Genomic DNA, 17,003 nt, shown 5'->3' with positions numbered 1-17,003 from the left:
TTAATTCCAGTTTTATATTTTACAAGCAGAAGACCCAGCTTTGCACACTTATATTTCATCTATTTCATTTAATGTTTGTGTTGTTAAAAGATATTGACAGTATCACTCATAACAGTGACCTCTACAGCACCCGCCACCTTAAGTGACCTCCACAGCCCCCCACCCCTTAACTCTAACCCCCCCACAGTGCCCTGTCTCCTTAAAATGTTACCTCCACAGCCCCCCACCCCTTAACACTACCCCCCACAGTCGCCTACCTCCTTAAAATGTGACCTCCACAGCAGCCCACCCCTTTAACTTTGACCTTCACAGCAGCCCACTCCTTTAACAGTGACCTCCACAACACCCCACCGGACCCCGTAAGAAAAATCTCCACAGCGGGGCACTTATTGTCTTTAATTGACAGTATATAAAACCCCACAGAATAAGTATACATTTAAGGTCATGTGAGTTACATCAGCCTCTACAACAACGTTGGCTAAGCATCGCAATAAAAATCATATTAACTCACACATAAGCTATATTATACTAAGAATGTCCTTCGTTGCCGATAGCAACCAATCAGAGCTAATATTAATGACCTTTAGCAAAATAGAAGCTGAGCTGTGATTGGTTGCTATATGCAACCTGATGAATATCCAGGCTAACTGCCAACAGACAATGGCTCCTGTAGTTTGGCGGCTAGTTTGCAAAGCTTATTTTTTGGCAAATAATTGGAAAGCACGGGGTGAAACTTTCCACTCAAAACAGAGTCTATGACGTTCCCCTAGTCACATGAGGGGGCTGTGCAGTATTTTGTGATTGTAAATGAGACGGTGCAGGTTCCTTTAGCAGACATACATACATACATCTCAGCTTTATATATAATATTCAAGTTTACCTCCAGTTCCATGAAAACCATAGATAACCTTGCCACACTACGCTGCTCTATTCGACTCTGCTTTCCACTTCCTAGCACCATCTTGGCATGTAGAAAAGGGCTGGAAATGACCACTTAACCAATCACTGGTGGTACCGGTCACCATACTCTACCAGTGGTTGACTGAGCAGCCATTTCCTGTATCGTCAGGCCAGGAACAGAAAGTAGAGAGCAGCAGGGACCGGAGCAGTGTTGGAATAGTGGGAGATCGGTGAGGTAGGTATTGCTTATTTTTTATTTTTAACCTTCTGGTCCCTTAAAAAAAAAAATGTATACAGTTGCAAGGAAAAGTATGTGAACCCTTTGGAAACATATGGATTTCTGCACAAATTGGTCATAAAATGGAATCTGATCTTCAGCTAAGTCACAACAATAGACAATCACAGTCTGCTTAAACTAATAACACACAAAGAATTAAATGTTACCATGTTTTTATTGAACACACCATGTAAGCATTTACAGCACAGGTGGAAAAAGTATGTAAATATTTGGATTTAATAACTGGTTGAACCTCCTTTGACAGCAATAACTTCAACCAAACGTTTCCTGTAGTTGAAGATCAGATGTGCACAACGGTCAGAGTAATTCTTGACCATTCCTCTTTACAGAACTGTCTCAGTTCAGCAATATTCTTGGGATTTCTGGTGTGAATCGCTTTCTTGAGGTCATGCCACAGCATCTCAATCGGGTTGAGGTCAGTACTCTGAAGGCGTATTTCCTTCTGTTTAAGCCATTCTGTTGTTGATTTACTTCTATGCTTTGGGTCATTGTCCTGTTGCTACAACCATCTTCTGTTGAGCTTCAGCTGGTAGATAGGTGGCCTTAAGTTCTCCTGCAAAATGTCTTGATAAAGTTGGGAATTCATTTTTCCTCCGATGATAGCAATCCGTCCAGGCCCTAACGCAGCAAAGCAGTCCCAAACCATGATGCCTCCACCACCATACTTCACAGTTGGGATGAGGTTTTGATGTTGGTGTGCTGTGCCTTTTTTTCTCCACACATATTGTTGTGTGTTTCTTCCAAACAACTCAACTTTGGAGTTCATCTGTCCACAGAATATTTTGCCAGTACTGCTGTGGAACATCCAGGTGCTCTTGTGCAAACTGTAAATGTGCAGCAATGTTTTTTTTTTTTGGACAGCAGTGGCTTCCTCTGTGATATCCTCCCATGAAATTCATTCTAGTGTAGTGTTTTACGTATCATAGATTCGCTAACAGGGATGTTAGCATATGCCAGAGACTTTTGTAAGTCTTTATCTGACACTCTAGGATTCTTCTTCACCTCATGGAGCAGTCTGCGCTGTGCTCTTGCAGTGATCTTTACAGGACGGCCACTCCTAGGGAGAGTAGCAGCAGTGCTGAACTTTCTCCATTTATAGACAATTTGTCTTACCGTGGACTGATGAACAGCAAGGCTTTTGGAGATACTTTTATAACCCTTTCCAGTTTTATGCAAGTCAACAATTCTTAATTGGAGGTCTTCTGAGAGCTCTTTTGTGTGAGGCATCATTCACATCAGGCAATGCTTCTTGTGAAAAGAAATCCCAGAACTGGTGTGTGTTTTTTATAGGGCAGGGCAGCTGTAACCAACACCTCCAATCTCATCTCATTGATTGGACTCCAGTTGGCTGACACCTCACTCAAATTAGCGCTTGGGGATGTCATTAGTCTAGGGGTTAACATACATTTTCCACCTGCACTGTGAATGTTTACATGTTGTGTTCAATAAAAACATGGTAACATTTTATTATTTGTGTGTTATTAGTTTAAGCAGACTGTGATTGTCTATTGTTGTAACTTAGATGAAGATCAGATCACATTTTATGACCAATTTGTGCAGAAATAGATGTAGAGAAAGTTAGTACAAGGCTAATGTACTAATGTATTCTTATTATCCATATTGCCTCCTTCGCTGGCTTGGTTCATCACATTATACATGGCTCGCTTCAATGGTTACAACCACCCTATAATCCATCAGTGGTGGTCATGCTTGCACACTATACAAAATAAAATGGCTAGGACTGTGGGAGCTCACATAAGCTGGTGCTTTTTTTTTTTATAGTGTACAAGCACAGCCATGCTGCTGGACTGCAGGGTGGTCGTACCCATGGAAACTTTCTCTGCATAATAAATGCTATTTGCTGAAATAGAAAAACCCCTTTAAGTGATGACAATGGCAGAAACAAGACTGGCAGGGGTAAGGGGGAGGATTAGGGAGGTGTACTCCTGCCTCAAGAAATTAAGGAGGGAGAATTCTGCTCTTAGAACAAAACTCAGAAAAAATTATATAAAATGCTCATATAAGAACAAGAACACAATATTTAAACATTTAGAGTTTTATCTTTTTAAAACCTATACTCAAATCAGGACCCATCGGAAAAAATCATAACCTATGTTGTAACAAAATCAGTGATGTTATTTCTAGCACTGGTATGAGGGCACTGTAACTAACACTGCCATGGTGTATAAGGGAAAAAAGTATGATAAAAGTTTACAATGGCATGCTTGACACATTATTGTCACTTACAGTTTTATGGGTGGGAACTGCAAAATGAACAATATTTCTGTTACCAGAATCGCTCCCTTTAAAAATGGAATCGACAAGGGTAATAGAGTAATTCGAAATGAGGCCTTCACCACCTAGGGGTTTTCTCTACCATGTCTCTGCCAGCTTCTCCTATACCCTTCTGGCTATATCCTATAAGTCAGACTCAATTAGACTGAACAAGCCATTATTCTTTTTACAAATTTATGTGTGTAATTACCCTAATAACACTTACAAAAAAGGGAAAATAAATACAAATTTTGCATTTAAAATCCACATTTTTGGATAACTGAGCAAGAAAATAATTATAGCTGTGAGTAATTCTGCTTCAGGATATTTACTCCATGGACAAGATCTAACGCTTCATATATTCAGCCATTTTATATTCAATGCATAACTAGAAAGTGTGATTTAGGGTGTATATTACTACTTGAATATCACGGATGTCAGGTGCTATCATTTAATATCATTTTGCAGATTCGTGTCTACAACATTTGTCGTTTAAATCTGATTTTAAAGTCATTTCACTCAAGAATAACATTAAGCTTCAATTTCTCTATAGAAGTGCACTTATACTAGTAAAATTGCTCAAATCATAATTGCTTTTAAAAGGCATTGCCTGAATAAAAGAACATTTGCAAGTAACATAACAGCAGAAATCATAACACTCTCCAAGCTGGCAAGGTGCAAATATTTCTCAAGTTGATCCCTTAAGAATAGAGACAATTTTGGCAGTACATGGCCTCTAGCATTATCCATGAGAACATCAGCTACAAGTACAGCTGGCTTTAACAAATGGCTGAAAACCAGATAATCCAGAAAAAAAATCTCTACAAAAAACCTTACATCAACATTAGCAGCTGGGTGAAAGTCCATGAAACGGTTAGTAAACAAGTACCAACAAGAATAGTACATGACACTCCCAGAAATATGTAAGATAGTCAATTACATAAAATTACATAAAATACTGTATTTTTAAGCGTTCTTATACGAATGTGGGAAGGGGCGAATTAAGTGTATCATAGGCCAGGGGCTGTTTACCCATTTTGGGCCCACTCCCTCCATTTGCCCCAACCATCCCCCCTGTCACATTCCACCCCATATATTTTTTTTTTCTGGTAAATATTAAAGAAAACTATACCAGAGATATAGTATACCATATAATAGTATAACATTCCCAGTCTTTCATAGTGTATAATGTACAATAACCCACAGTATACAGTATATAGTATAATACAGTATATAGTCCTCCGCTCAAGGACATTAGCCTCAGGCCTCTACTGTTTGAAACAACAGAAACCCAGCGGCTATGGCACCTGCTATGCTTGCTTGCGGGTGCCATATTTAAATAGATAACCAGAGCTGTGCATTTACGGTGCTGGTAGTGTAGGGGTTAAATAAAAGGCTAGGCTGGGTTCACATCACGTTTTTCTTATCCGTTGTAACATATTCATTGGAGAAAAAAGGGGATACAAAAGTGCAGTACCCAACACTTTGGAAAAAAAAATTAAGCAAACATGTAGCAAACAGCCTGTCCTCTTGTGGGCACTTCTCAACTCAACTCTTCTCAATCATGCAGAGTTCTTCTGCTGCTGCTTCCTTCTGACCTCTCACCTGGCCTGGGAATTCTGCGAAGGATTATGTCTGGCAGTGCCAAGAGAAAACAAACAAAAGGAATAACAGGAGGACCCAGGAGAAGAGAAAGCACCTGTGATATACCTGCAATTATTACTGCCAGTAAAAGTAAATGCAGGGCAGGTTGGTAGTTAACCGCCTTCTGGGTGGCAAGCCTAGTAATGGAAGCTTGAACAGTGGTACCGTTCCTGAGGGGAGCCTATTTCCGCAGCTCTAAATTCATTCTTGAGTTTTTCCTTTTTTAATTCTTTTTTAGACCTGTTGTGTATTTGTTTACCTACTTGTTACTTCGTTTTTGCTTAGTGACAGGATCGAGTGGACTACATTTTGGTCAACCCGTTTTTTTGTTTTTAATGGTTTTTGCATCAGTCGAGTGAGTGATCAAGCTGCTATTGTTTACAGCAGGATCAGCTGTTAGAACTCCGTAGGTCCGCGCTGGGTCATTTACCACTCAACAAGACGATATTCCACGCGAGTTAAGGAGAAAGAGATGCAGGACCCGGGCTGGTAGAGGACGTTGGGACCAGAGGAAAAGGAACAAACCCGCCATCCCTACCATAATGATGGGAAATGTGAGATCGCTCCAAAACAAAGCAGATGAACTTTACTCATTCTGACTGAGACATGGCTGACAAGATTAACGCCGGACATGCATGTATACATGGAAGGGTTTCATCTGCTCCGGGCTGACAGAAGCAAAGCGATCGGTAAGAAGAGAGGAGGAGGTCTGGCTAGGTTTGTGAATGATAGATGGTGTAACTCTGGGTGTTCTGCTTCGTGTTATTGAACTGTTGTATAACACTAGTCAGACAGTCTGGCAATATATCAGAAGTCAAGAAACGTGAGACATCAGATCTGTATGTATTCTTTGTTCTGAATAACTTTGTAAAACTACAACATAAGCACAAACAAAACATATGTGTCAGCAAATTATACATTATACAACAGCCTCATATCATCAATGAAAGTACTCACGGACAATTCCATCATAAGTCCAGGAATAGCTTAGAGCTCCACTGAATGCTGCTTGCCAGATCCAGAAGCAGTCACAAAATGGAGGATAGAAAGTTCCAGGTTAAAGGTTACTGTCTCCCTCTGGAAATTACCACTTCCTTTCAAGTCCTGGCATAATAATAACTAACTCTGACCACTAGATGGTAACAACGTCAAATTAACATCACAGTATAATCTATAACAGTACATTGCATATGTTTGCTTTAACAATATGGGCAGAACACTGGACATCTAACTATCAAGGAGATGCTTTGCTGTGAAGATATTAAGCTGCTAGCTGTTAGCATGTGACCTCACTATCTACCACGTGAGTTTACACAGGTTATTGTGTTAGCAGTCTACGTGCCCCCCTCTACCAGTGCTTCGGCTGCCTGTGACATTGTTCAAACTGTGACCAGCAGACTCCAGACAAAATACCCCCAGGCTCTCTTTTTGATCTCTGGAGACTATTATCACGTGTCTGTGAAGGTTCTCATTTATCCAGGTCATGGTATATATCTGTAAAGAATAAATCAAGGTAACTGGACGTACTGTAGATTTCTTGAAAACGTTTCACTCGTTCTTCCAACAAGCTTTCTCAATTCTGAGTGATTGTACAAAAATTCTGGGAATAAATATGTAACTGAATCCACATCTGGTAATTATACCCAGCATTGGGTCAAAGGTGTTGATTCCATTACCCTAATTGGAGTCAGTAGGTGATAAATACTTCCCAGAAAAAGGTGTCAAGACAGCATTGTATGTGGCAGACAATAGATGTCTACCCCCCCCCTCCCCCCCCACCTCTATTCAAGCTTGGCTTCTCCATTTTTACGTAGATGGACTCCTTCACGCCTCGTTTGTACCAATCGGCCTCCTTATCCAAAACACGTACTTGACTGTCTTCAAAGAGGTGTGGGGGGGGGGGGGGGTTAGACATCTATTCAACACCTTTGACCCAATGCTGGGTATAATTACCAGATGTGGATTCAGTTACATATTTATTTCCAGAATTTTTGTACAATCACTCAGAATTGAGAAAGCTTGTTGGAAGAACGAGTGAAACATTTTCAAGAAATCTACAGTACGTCCAGTTGCCTTGATTTATTCTTTACAGATATATACCATGACCTGGATAAATGAGAACCTTCACAGACAATCTGGTTTATGTTCAGTCTGATTATAGACCCGTTGTATGCAGAGAACCAGCTGTGAGGTGCACAGTGAGAGCATGGTCTGAGGAGACTGAAGACGCTCTGAGGGACTGTTTCACAGACTACATCAACATCTATGTGGAGAACACCCTGGCAGTCATGAAGGTACTGTGTTTTCATAATAATAAGCCTTGGATTTACCCAGAAATAAAGGTTCTCCTAAAGGAAAACAAAGAGACTTTAAATCTGGAAACAAGGAGGAGCTTAAAATGTGCAGACGGAGCTGAGAAGGAAGATCAGAGAGGGGAAAACCATCTACAGGAAGAAGATGGAGGACCAGCTGCATCAGAATAACACACACAGGGTCTGGAAAAGCCTGAAAACCATCTCAGGTCACAAACCTGGTCAAATGAAGACTACAGGTGACTTGGGTTGGGTTAATGAGTTGAAAAAGTTCTTCAATTGGTTTGACCAGATACTCACCCCTCCCCTGACCCAATCCCACATGCTGCTACAAACACCCTCCCATCTTCTTCCCTCACCACTACCTTCACTGCCTGTTCACCTCTTAGCAACCTGCCACCACTCTCCCCCTTTACACCAGAGGATTCCATTGTTCACCCCCCTCCCCACATGCCCACCTTGTCCATCACCACACTCCAGGTGAGGAAGGAACTACAGAAAATCAAGGTGCGTAAACCTGGAGGACCAGACGGTTTCAGCTCCAGGCTCCTGAAGTGCTGCTCAGACCAACTGTGTGGCATCATGTGTCACATGTTCAACATGAGCCTGAGACTGGGGAAGGTTTCACAGCTGTGGAAGACCTCATGTGTGGTACCATTGCCAAAGAACTCACACCCAAAAGACCTCAGCAGTTACAGGCCGGTAGAACTGACCTCACACTTGATGAAGACCCTCGAGAGGCTGGTTCTCAACCATCTTCACCCCCTGGTGATGTCTTTTGCCTACTGGTTTGCCTACCAGCCTGGCTTCAGGGTGGATAATGCCATCATCTACCTCCTACACTGAGCTCTAACTCACGTGGAGAGGCCTAGAAACATGGTGAGGATGATGTTTTTTTTATTTCTCCAGTACTTTTAGCACCATCCAACCTGGACTTCTGAGGGACAAGCTGGAGATGGCAGGAGTGGACCTTCACATGTCACATTGGATACTTGACTACCAGACAGAATGCCCACAGTTTGTTAAATCTCAGGGTTGTGTCTCTGACAAGCTGATCTGCAGTAAGGGGGCACCACAGGGAACTTTGCTAGCACCTTTCCTCTTCAACCGCTACACTGCAGACTTCTCCATCAACTCCCCAGGCTGCCACCTACAGAAGTTCTCTCATGACTCTGCCATAGTCGGCCTTATCACAGGTGAGGATGACTCAGAGTACAGACAGGTGACAGGATTTTGTGGACTGGTGTCAGCGGAACAAGCTCCAGATCAGCAGGGGCAAAACCAAGGAGCTGATGGTGGATTTCCACAGACACAGGCCCTCTGCTTTGGTTCTGGTGAGCATACAGGGAACGGACATTGAGGTGGTGGACGCTTATAAGTACCTGGGTGTTCACCTGAATAACAAATTGGACTGGAGCCATAACACCGATGCTCTTCTCAAAAAGAGTCAGAGCAGACTCTATCTGTTGAGGAGACCGAGGTACTTTGGAGTGCAGGGAACACTCCTAAAGACCTTCTTTGACTCAGTGGTGGCATTAGCCATATTCTATGGGGGAGCAGCTTATCTGTGGCTGAGAGACAGAGATTAGATAAGCTCATTAAGAAGGCCAGCTCTGTCCTAGGTTGTCCCCTTGATCCACTGCAGAAGGTGGTTGACAGCAAAATTAACATCACTGTTAGACAATGTCTCCCACCCCATGCACGAAGCTGTTATGGAGCTGGAGAGCTCCTTTAGTGATAGACTGCTGCATCCTAGGTGCACGAAGGAACGTTATCGGAGGTCCTTCCTCTCAGCAGCGGATAGGATTTATAACCACCACTGTTCCCAGAAACTTAGTAGTAAATTCTGTGTTATGTTTTTCTTGTATTTTACTCTTTAATTTCTAATTACTCTTATTTTTGCTCCTGTTGTGAATGTGATTGCTGCTGTTATGCCAAAATTTCACCACTGAGGGACATAAAGGGATTTTCTTCTTCTTCTTCTTCATTAAGGACACTACAGAGGCGCAGGCACGCTAGGTACTGGACTGCTACCTGATTGGAGGAAGTGTTACAGCTCCTCACTTTCCTCTTGCTCCATCCTTCCTCTCGTGGCCTGGCCTGCTGATGTGACCATCTAAAACATTAGGGGTGAGGGCCTGGTGCTGATGTGACCATCTAAAACATTAGGGTCAAGCGCCTGCTGCTGATCTGACCATCTAAAACATTAGGGGTGAGTGCTTGCTGCTGATCTGACTTTCAAAACATTAGGGGCGAGGACCTGCTGCTGAGCTGGCAGTCTAAAACATTAGGGGTGAGGGTCTTCTGTTGATATGACCATCTGAAACATTTGGGGTGAGGGCCTGCTGGTGACCTTCTAAAACATTAAAAACAAGGGCCTGCTGGTGACCCTCTAAAACATTACAGGCGAGGGCCTGCTGGTGACCCTTAAAAACATTATGGGTGAGGGCCTGCTGGTGACCCTCTAAAACATTATGGGTGAGGACCTGCTGGTGACGCTCAAAAACATTATGGGTGTGGGCCTGCTGGTGACAAGCATGTTGATATGATGGAGGAGGAGGAGGAAAATGACAAAAGGGAGATTGAACCATACACCCTTTTTAATGGTGGAAGGGGTGCATGGGAATACAGTTTATTCCATACACCGTAAAAGCGACATTTAGAGGCCTTTATGTTCAGCCGCTTTCCTCTGATGGAGTAGAGAAGTCAGGGGCAATTCAGGTCTTGTTTATTTTTAACTGGTCAGCATTTTCAGTTGACAGACGGATGCGCTTCTCAGTTATTGTGCCCAAAGCAGCACCACATAAATGCTCTGACAAAACGCTGGCGGTGGGGCAGGCCAGCACCTCCAAAGCATAGAGCGCTAGTTCGTGCCATGTTTCCAGCTTGGAAACACAATAGTTGTAAGACATGGGGATCACTGAGGACGCTGACACGGTCTGCTACGTACTCCTTCAACATCTTCCAAAATGTTTCCCTTCTTGTGACACTAGGTAATGCATCAGGCTGTGGGTGCTTAAGGGGAGTCATAAAACTGTCCCAGGCCTTGGAGAGTGTTGCCCTGCATCTGTTGGAACTGCTGTGTGTTCCCCTCCTCGGTTGGCCAAGGAACTATGTAATTTTATCACAAGTACCTTCTGGTATTGCACCATTTTGTTCGTCCTCTCCACTATAGGAATAAAAGATGAGAAGTTCTCTTTGTAGCGGGGGTCAAGAAGGGTGAACAACCAGTAATCGGTGTTGGCCAAAATGCATACAAAGCGAGGGTCACGGGAAAGGCAGCCTAACAAAGTCAGCCATGTGTTCCAGAGTCCCAACAGATAAGACTTTGCTGTCCTCATCAGGAGGATGACTCTCAATGTCCTCATCCTCTTCTACCCATCCACGCTGAACAGATGGAATAAAACTTACATGGGTACTACCCTCTGTAGTGGAGACAACCGTCTCCTGCTCATCATCTAATTCGCGCTGAGAAGACGAACTGAGGGTGGTCTGGCTATCACCTTGTGTACTGTCTTCCCTTATTTTCACCTCTTCCACGTGAAAAGTGTCTGATTAATTGTGAGCAACAAGCGTTTGAGTAGACACAGAAGTGGAATGGTTACGCTGATAATAGCGTTATCGCAGCTCACCATCTGTAATTCCTCAAAGTTGGTCAGTCATCAATGCCCACTCGTCAATTGTGTAGTGCGGAAGCTGATTGGAAAGGTGACGAGCATGTTGCAGCTGGTATTTAACTACTGCCCTCTGCTGCTCACAAAGCCTGACCAACATGTGGAACGTGGAGGTTGTAGGTGGCCAGCTAAGACCTGTCGTTGATTGCTAATATAGCTTGTGTGTTTATACAGCTAGACCTGCCAATAACCTTAATACAGTTCCTATGTTTGTGTGTTAATGACAAAAGCAGAGTTATTTACAGTGACTTCATGTTTGGATGTCATAAAACTGTTATATATTGTGTTCACAGAAGCAGAAAAGATAATATGCCTTTAAGAATCATTATATAATGTAAGATGAGCTCAATGACACAGCAGACTGAAAGTCACTGATATTTTGGATACGCAGACGTTATACAGGAGATATCGTGCAGTTAATGTAACTGTCCACAGCGGACACAGTCTATGGAAAAAGTACAGTGGATGTCACAGATATTTTTAGGCTGCACACACGTTAGACAGGAGATGTAGCACAGATAATGCCGCTGTCTGCAGCGACCAAACAATTGCAAGCTATTTAGCACAGGCTAAAAATATATATTGCTGCCAGATACAACTATAGTCTTTAAAAGGACTTTGGGGTCTCTAACAATTCAATGCAATTTAGCGCAGGTTGCACTAATAATTTTATTGCTGCCAGATACAACAATAGTCCTTAAAAGTACTTTTGGGTCTCTAGCAAGTTTTTTCAAAACCAATTTTAGTATCTCACTCCCTACACTATCAGTTCCATCGTCAGCACAGCTTTCCCTGACTAAGACTGAGCCGAACATGTGTCATCGGGTGCTATATAGCACATAATGACGCGTTCCGGCCAGCCAGTCACTGTAATGCCAGTAGCCAACATGGCTACGGCATTACAGTAAATGGCAGTACTTACCTGCATGATTATCGTCTGCGTAGCAGCCAACAAACGTGAGGGGAGGAGACTCAAGCATCCCCCTCGAGCAAATACGGTATTCGGCCGAACACCGTCATGTGCCGAGCATAGCGATGCTCGAGCCGAACTGGTGTTCGGCCGAGCATGCTCGCCCAACATTATTGATGACCACTACACAGCAATCCTGGTTGGCCAAATAATAATAATAAAAAGTCATAACAAAGTAGACCAAATAACATCACATATAGAAAGCCGTAATAATAAAAGAAAAACAGAAAAGAGTGAGGAAAGGACAGAAAAACATAAGGAGAGCTCTAAGAGCCTTCATGGAAGATCTACTGTAGGGGGCGTTAAGTGTTAAGCAAAAGTATTTTGCTGTATTTGTGAGAGGAGAGGCTCATTACACGGCTACTTACTTGCACCTGTGAGGCCAGGCTGGTTGGGTACTAGGCTATTTATAGGCTCCTGTAGGCCTAGGCTGATGACGATTCAGCTGATTTCACTACCTGTGAGTCGGCTCTAGGATACAGCAGCATGGTGTGGAGGCTCCTTACGACTGGGCGATGGCAGAATGTCTTAGCAGGGCGTTGGTATTCATGGTAGGATCGTAGTGGTTTGCACGGGACCAACGCTGCGGTCCGCGACATGTAGTGCTCTGAGATGTAGCAGAGTCGGGCGCTAAACGGTTGAGTGATGGTTGTTAGTTGGTTCAAGCCATGCACGCTGTGTTTTCATATCAATGGTAAAAAAAATAAAAAAAAATGCTGTAGTATTGCACTTGATGGCATGGTGCCTACAGTGCGGCATGCGATGCGCAGTACTCTGGTTCAAAGCAGAGTGGGGTGCTAACGGTCTAGTGAATGCCCGGCTGTCTAGGGGCTCGTTGGGGGCCATTGCATATAGTTATTGGCCTAGCATGCGCCTAGAGCAGGTATGGTCGCAGGTTTCCTCTATCTGCAAAAAAAAAAAAAAAAAAGGGTGTGTTTTAACATGTGGGGGCAACGCCAAACATGCAAGGCGTTGGGGTATGTATACCAGGGGTCTGCATGTGGGGATCCATGCAGATCAGTCGAGGCGCCCGCATTTGAGTTCTGATGCTCCTGTAGGTAAGAGTGGTTTATCTATAAACTGTATGTTATGGGCACGCATGTGTCAGCGGTTCTGTGCTAGGGTATAGGTGCACTATATGTTGATTTATTGGCGTTGCATCAAGGTTCATGTACGTTTATGTTTCCTTGGGTGGCGCTGTGGTGACCATCCCAGAGAAAAAAAAAAAAAAAGCCTGCAGCATTATGTGGAGGCGTTACCCTGTCATTTCAGATTGCATTCACAGCTGCGTTATACCGTGCTCTTCATGCTCACAGCTGGGCCCATACCATGTTTTAGGCACTACTCACATCCACAGCTGCGTTCACCCACCTGTTCATACATCACTTCGGCTTCCACTTAAGGCTGCATTTTCCTTTTCATTGCTACATCATGGTTACTCAGTATTTTTTCTGGGGGAGTCAGTGCACCGCTCTGATACAGTTCTCCTGATGAACATAGCTGCTTTCTTTCAGGTTTACGTTTCTTCCCTCGCTGGCGCCTGGCCCCGCCATTAGGGTCTCTCGCGTCTGGCGATTAATAAATCCTGTCACGACTACAGGTGATTACGAAGTCCTGTCACGACTACAGGTGATTACGAAGTCCTGTCACGACTACAGGCGATTACTAAGTCCTGTCACGACTACAGGCGATTACTAAGTCCTGTCACGACTACAGGCGATTACGAAGTCCTGTCACGACTACAGGCAATTACGAAGTCCTGTCACGACTACAGGCGATTACGAAGTCCTGTCACGACTACAGGCGATTACGAAGTCCTGATCCATTATCAGAGTTAAGCGGCATATGCCATATTCTAACTTTTGGGTCCTTTATAAATAATAAGAAATAATTTCAGAACTTTTTCCACCTTTAATGTGGAGGGAAGAAAAATAAAAAACTTAAATAATGTGGTTGCATAAGTGTGCACACCCTCTTATAACTGGGGATGTAGCTGTGTTCAGAATTTAGCAATCACATTCAAAATCATGTTAAATAGGAGTCAGCATACACCTGCCATCATTTAAAGTGCCTCTGATTAACCCCAAATAAAGTTCAGCTTCTCTAGTTGGCCTTTCCTGAAATTTTCTTAGTCACATCCCACAGCAAAAGCTATGGTCCACAGAGAGCTTCCAAAGCATCAGAGGGATCTCATTGTTAAAAGGTATCAGTCAGGAAAAGGGTACAAAAGAATTTCCAAGGCATTAGATATACCATGGAACACAGTGAGGACAGTCATCATCAAGTGGAGAAAATATGGCACAACAGTGACATTACGAAGAACTGGACGTCCCTCCAAAATTGATAAAAAGACGAGAAGAAACTGGTCTTGGAGGCTACCAAGAGGCCTACAGCAACATTAAAGGAGCTGTAGGAATATCAGGCAAGTACTGGCTGTGTGGTACATGTGACAACAATCTCCCGTATTCTTCATATGTCTGGGCTATGGGGTAGAGTGGCAAGACGAAAGCCTTGTCTTACGAAGAAAAACATCCAAGCCAGGCTACATATGAAAACAACACATCTGAAGTCTCCTAAAAGCATGTGGGAAAAGGTGTTATGGTCTGATGAAACCAAGGTTGAACTTTTTGGCCATAATTCCAAAAGATATGTTTGGCGCAAAAACAACACTGCGCAAAGCATACATCCAAATCAACAAAGGAATGGCTTCACCAGAAGAAGATTAAAGTTTTGGAATGGGCCAGTCAGAGCCCAGACCTGAATCTGATTGAAAATCTGTGGGATGATCTGAAGAGGGCTGTACACAGATTTGCAATCTGACAGATTTGGAGTGTTTTTGCAAATAAGAGTGGGCAAATTTTGCCAAGTCAAAATGTGCCATGCTGATAGACTGATTGCTGCAATAAAATCAAAACGTGCTTCAACAAAGTATTAGTTTAAGAGTGTGCACACTTATAAAAACAAAATAATATGGTTGCATATTTTTTCATCCCTCTACCTAAAAGATTTCAGTTTGTTTTTCAATTGAGTTGTACAGTTTATAGGTCACATTAAAAGTGGAAAAAGTTCTGAAATGATTCATCTTTGTCTCATTTTTTACAGCACAGAAACCTGACATTTTAACAGGGGCGTGTAGACTGTTTATATCCACTGTATATTCTGGTGTAGTAATGGAAGTGATGCAAAGACACCAGATCTACTCGCTCCCTTAAAACAAAAACTCTACTGTGAGATACAGTGAGGGAAGCAATATGTTGTGTTTGAATTCTAATGACATTTTACAAATAAATAACCAAGGTTAGAAAAGACTTGAAAGTCATGAGTAGAAGAGGGAAACATACTGATACTGTGATGTTTTTAGCTAAGTGTATTTGTGTGTTGGAGATTAAGTGAAAAAAGGGAAGTTAGGTAGTATGTACGGTAAAGTAAGCAACTTGAAGGATTTGAGAAAATCAGTATGTTGTTATGGTGTAGAGAGGTGAAAAGAGGAAAATCTCTCTCATATATATATATATATATATATATATATATATATATATATATACAGTACAGACCAAAAGTTTGGACACACCTTCTCATTCAAAGAGTTTTCTTTATTTTCATGACTATGAAAATTGTAGATTCACACTGAAGGCATCAAAGCTATGAATTTACACATGTGGAATAATATACATAACAAAAAAGTGTGAAACAACTGAAAATATGTCATATTCTAGGTTCTTCAAAGTAGCCACCTTTTGCTTTGATTACTGCTTTGCACACTCTTGGCATTCTCTTGATGAGCTTCAAGAGGTAGTCACCTGAAATGGTCTTCCAACAGTCTTTCCCAGAGATGCTTAGCACTTGTTGGCCCTTTTGCCTTCACTGTGCGGTCCAGCTCACCCCAAACCATCTCGATTGGGTTCAGGTCCGGTGACTGTGGAGGCCAGGTCATCTGGCGCAGCACCCCATCACTCTCCTTCATGGTCAAATAGCCCTTACACAGCCCGGAGGTGTGTTTGGGGTCATTGTCCTATTGAATTGAAAAATAAATGATGGTCCAACTAAACACAAACCGGATGGAAAAACATGCTGCTGCAAGAGCTGTGGTAGCCATGCTGGTTCAGTATGCCTTCAATTTTGAATAAATCTCCAACAGTTTCACCAGCAAATCACCCCCACACCATCACACCTCCTCCTCCATGCTTCACGGTGGGAACCAGGCATGTAGAGTCCATCCGTTCACCTTTTCTGCGTCGCACAAAGACACGGTGGTTGGAACCAAAGATCTCAAATTTGGACTCATCAGACCAAAGCACAGATTTCCACTGGTCTAATGTCCATTCCTTGTGTTCTTTAGCCCAAACAAGTCTCTTCTGCTTGTTACCTGTCCTTAGCAGTGGTTTCCTAGCAGATATTCTACCATGAAGGCCTGATTCACACAGTCTCCTCTTAACAGTTGTTCTAGAGATGTGTCTGCTGCTAGAACTCTGTGTGGCATTGACCTGGTCTCTAATCTGAGCTGCTGTTAACCTGCGATTTCTAACGCTGGTGACTCGGATGAACTTATCCTCCGCAGCAGAGGTGACTCTTGGTCTTCCGTTCCTGGGGCGGTCTGCATGTGAGCCAGTTTCTTTCTAGCGCTTGATGGTTTTTGTGACTGCACTTGGGGACACTTTCAAAGTTTTCCCAATTTTTCGGACTGACTGACCTTCATTTCTTAAAGTAATGACGGCCACTCGTTTTTCTTTACTTAGCTGCTTTTTTCTTGCCATAATACAAATTCAGTCTATTCAGTAGGACTATCAGCTGTGTATCCACCTGACTTCTACACAAGGCAACTGATGGTCCCAACTCCATTTATAAGGCAAGAAATCCCACTTATTAAATCTGACAGGGCACATTTTCAGTTGTTTCACACTTTTGTTATGTATATAATTCCACATGTGTTA

General features: G+C 42.8%; 1 protein-coding gene across 1 annotated transcript in view; it reads right to left on the bottom strand.

The window, feature by feature from the left end:
* LOC122928753 (transmembrane protein 132D-like) overlaps positions 1 to 17,003 on the bottom strand; it is a gene marked incomplete at its 5' end in the record, with an annotated part of 1,334,109 nt that overhangs the window by 48,030 nt on the left and 1,269,076 nt on the right. The gene's annotated exons all lie outside the window — the stretch shown is intronic.

The sequence above is a fragment of the Bufo gargarizans genome, chromosome 1 (assembly GCF_014858855.1).
Source record: "Bufo gargarizans isolate SCDJY-AF-19 chromosome 1, ASM1485885v1, whole genome shotgun sequence".
Lineage (NCBI taxonomy): Eukaryota > Metazoa > Chordata > Amphibia > Anura > Bufonidae > Bufo > Bufo gargarizans.
The sequence above is the reverse complement of the archived record's forward strand: the minus strand, read 5'-3'. Positions and strand labels throughout refer to the sequence as shown.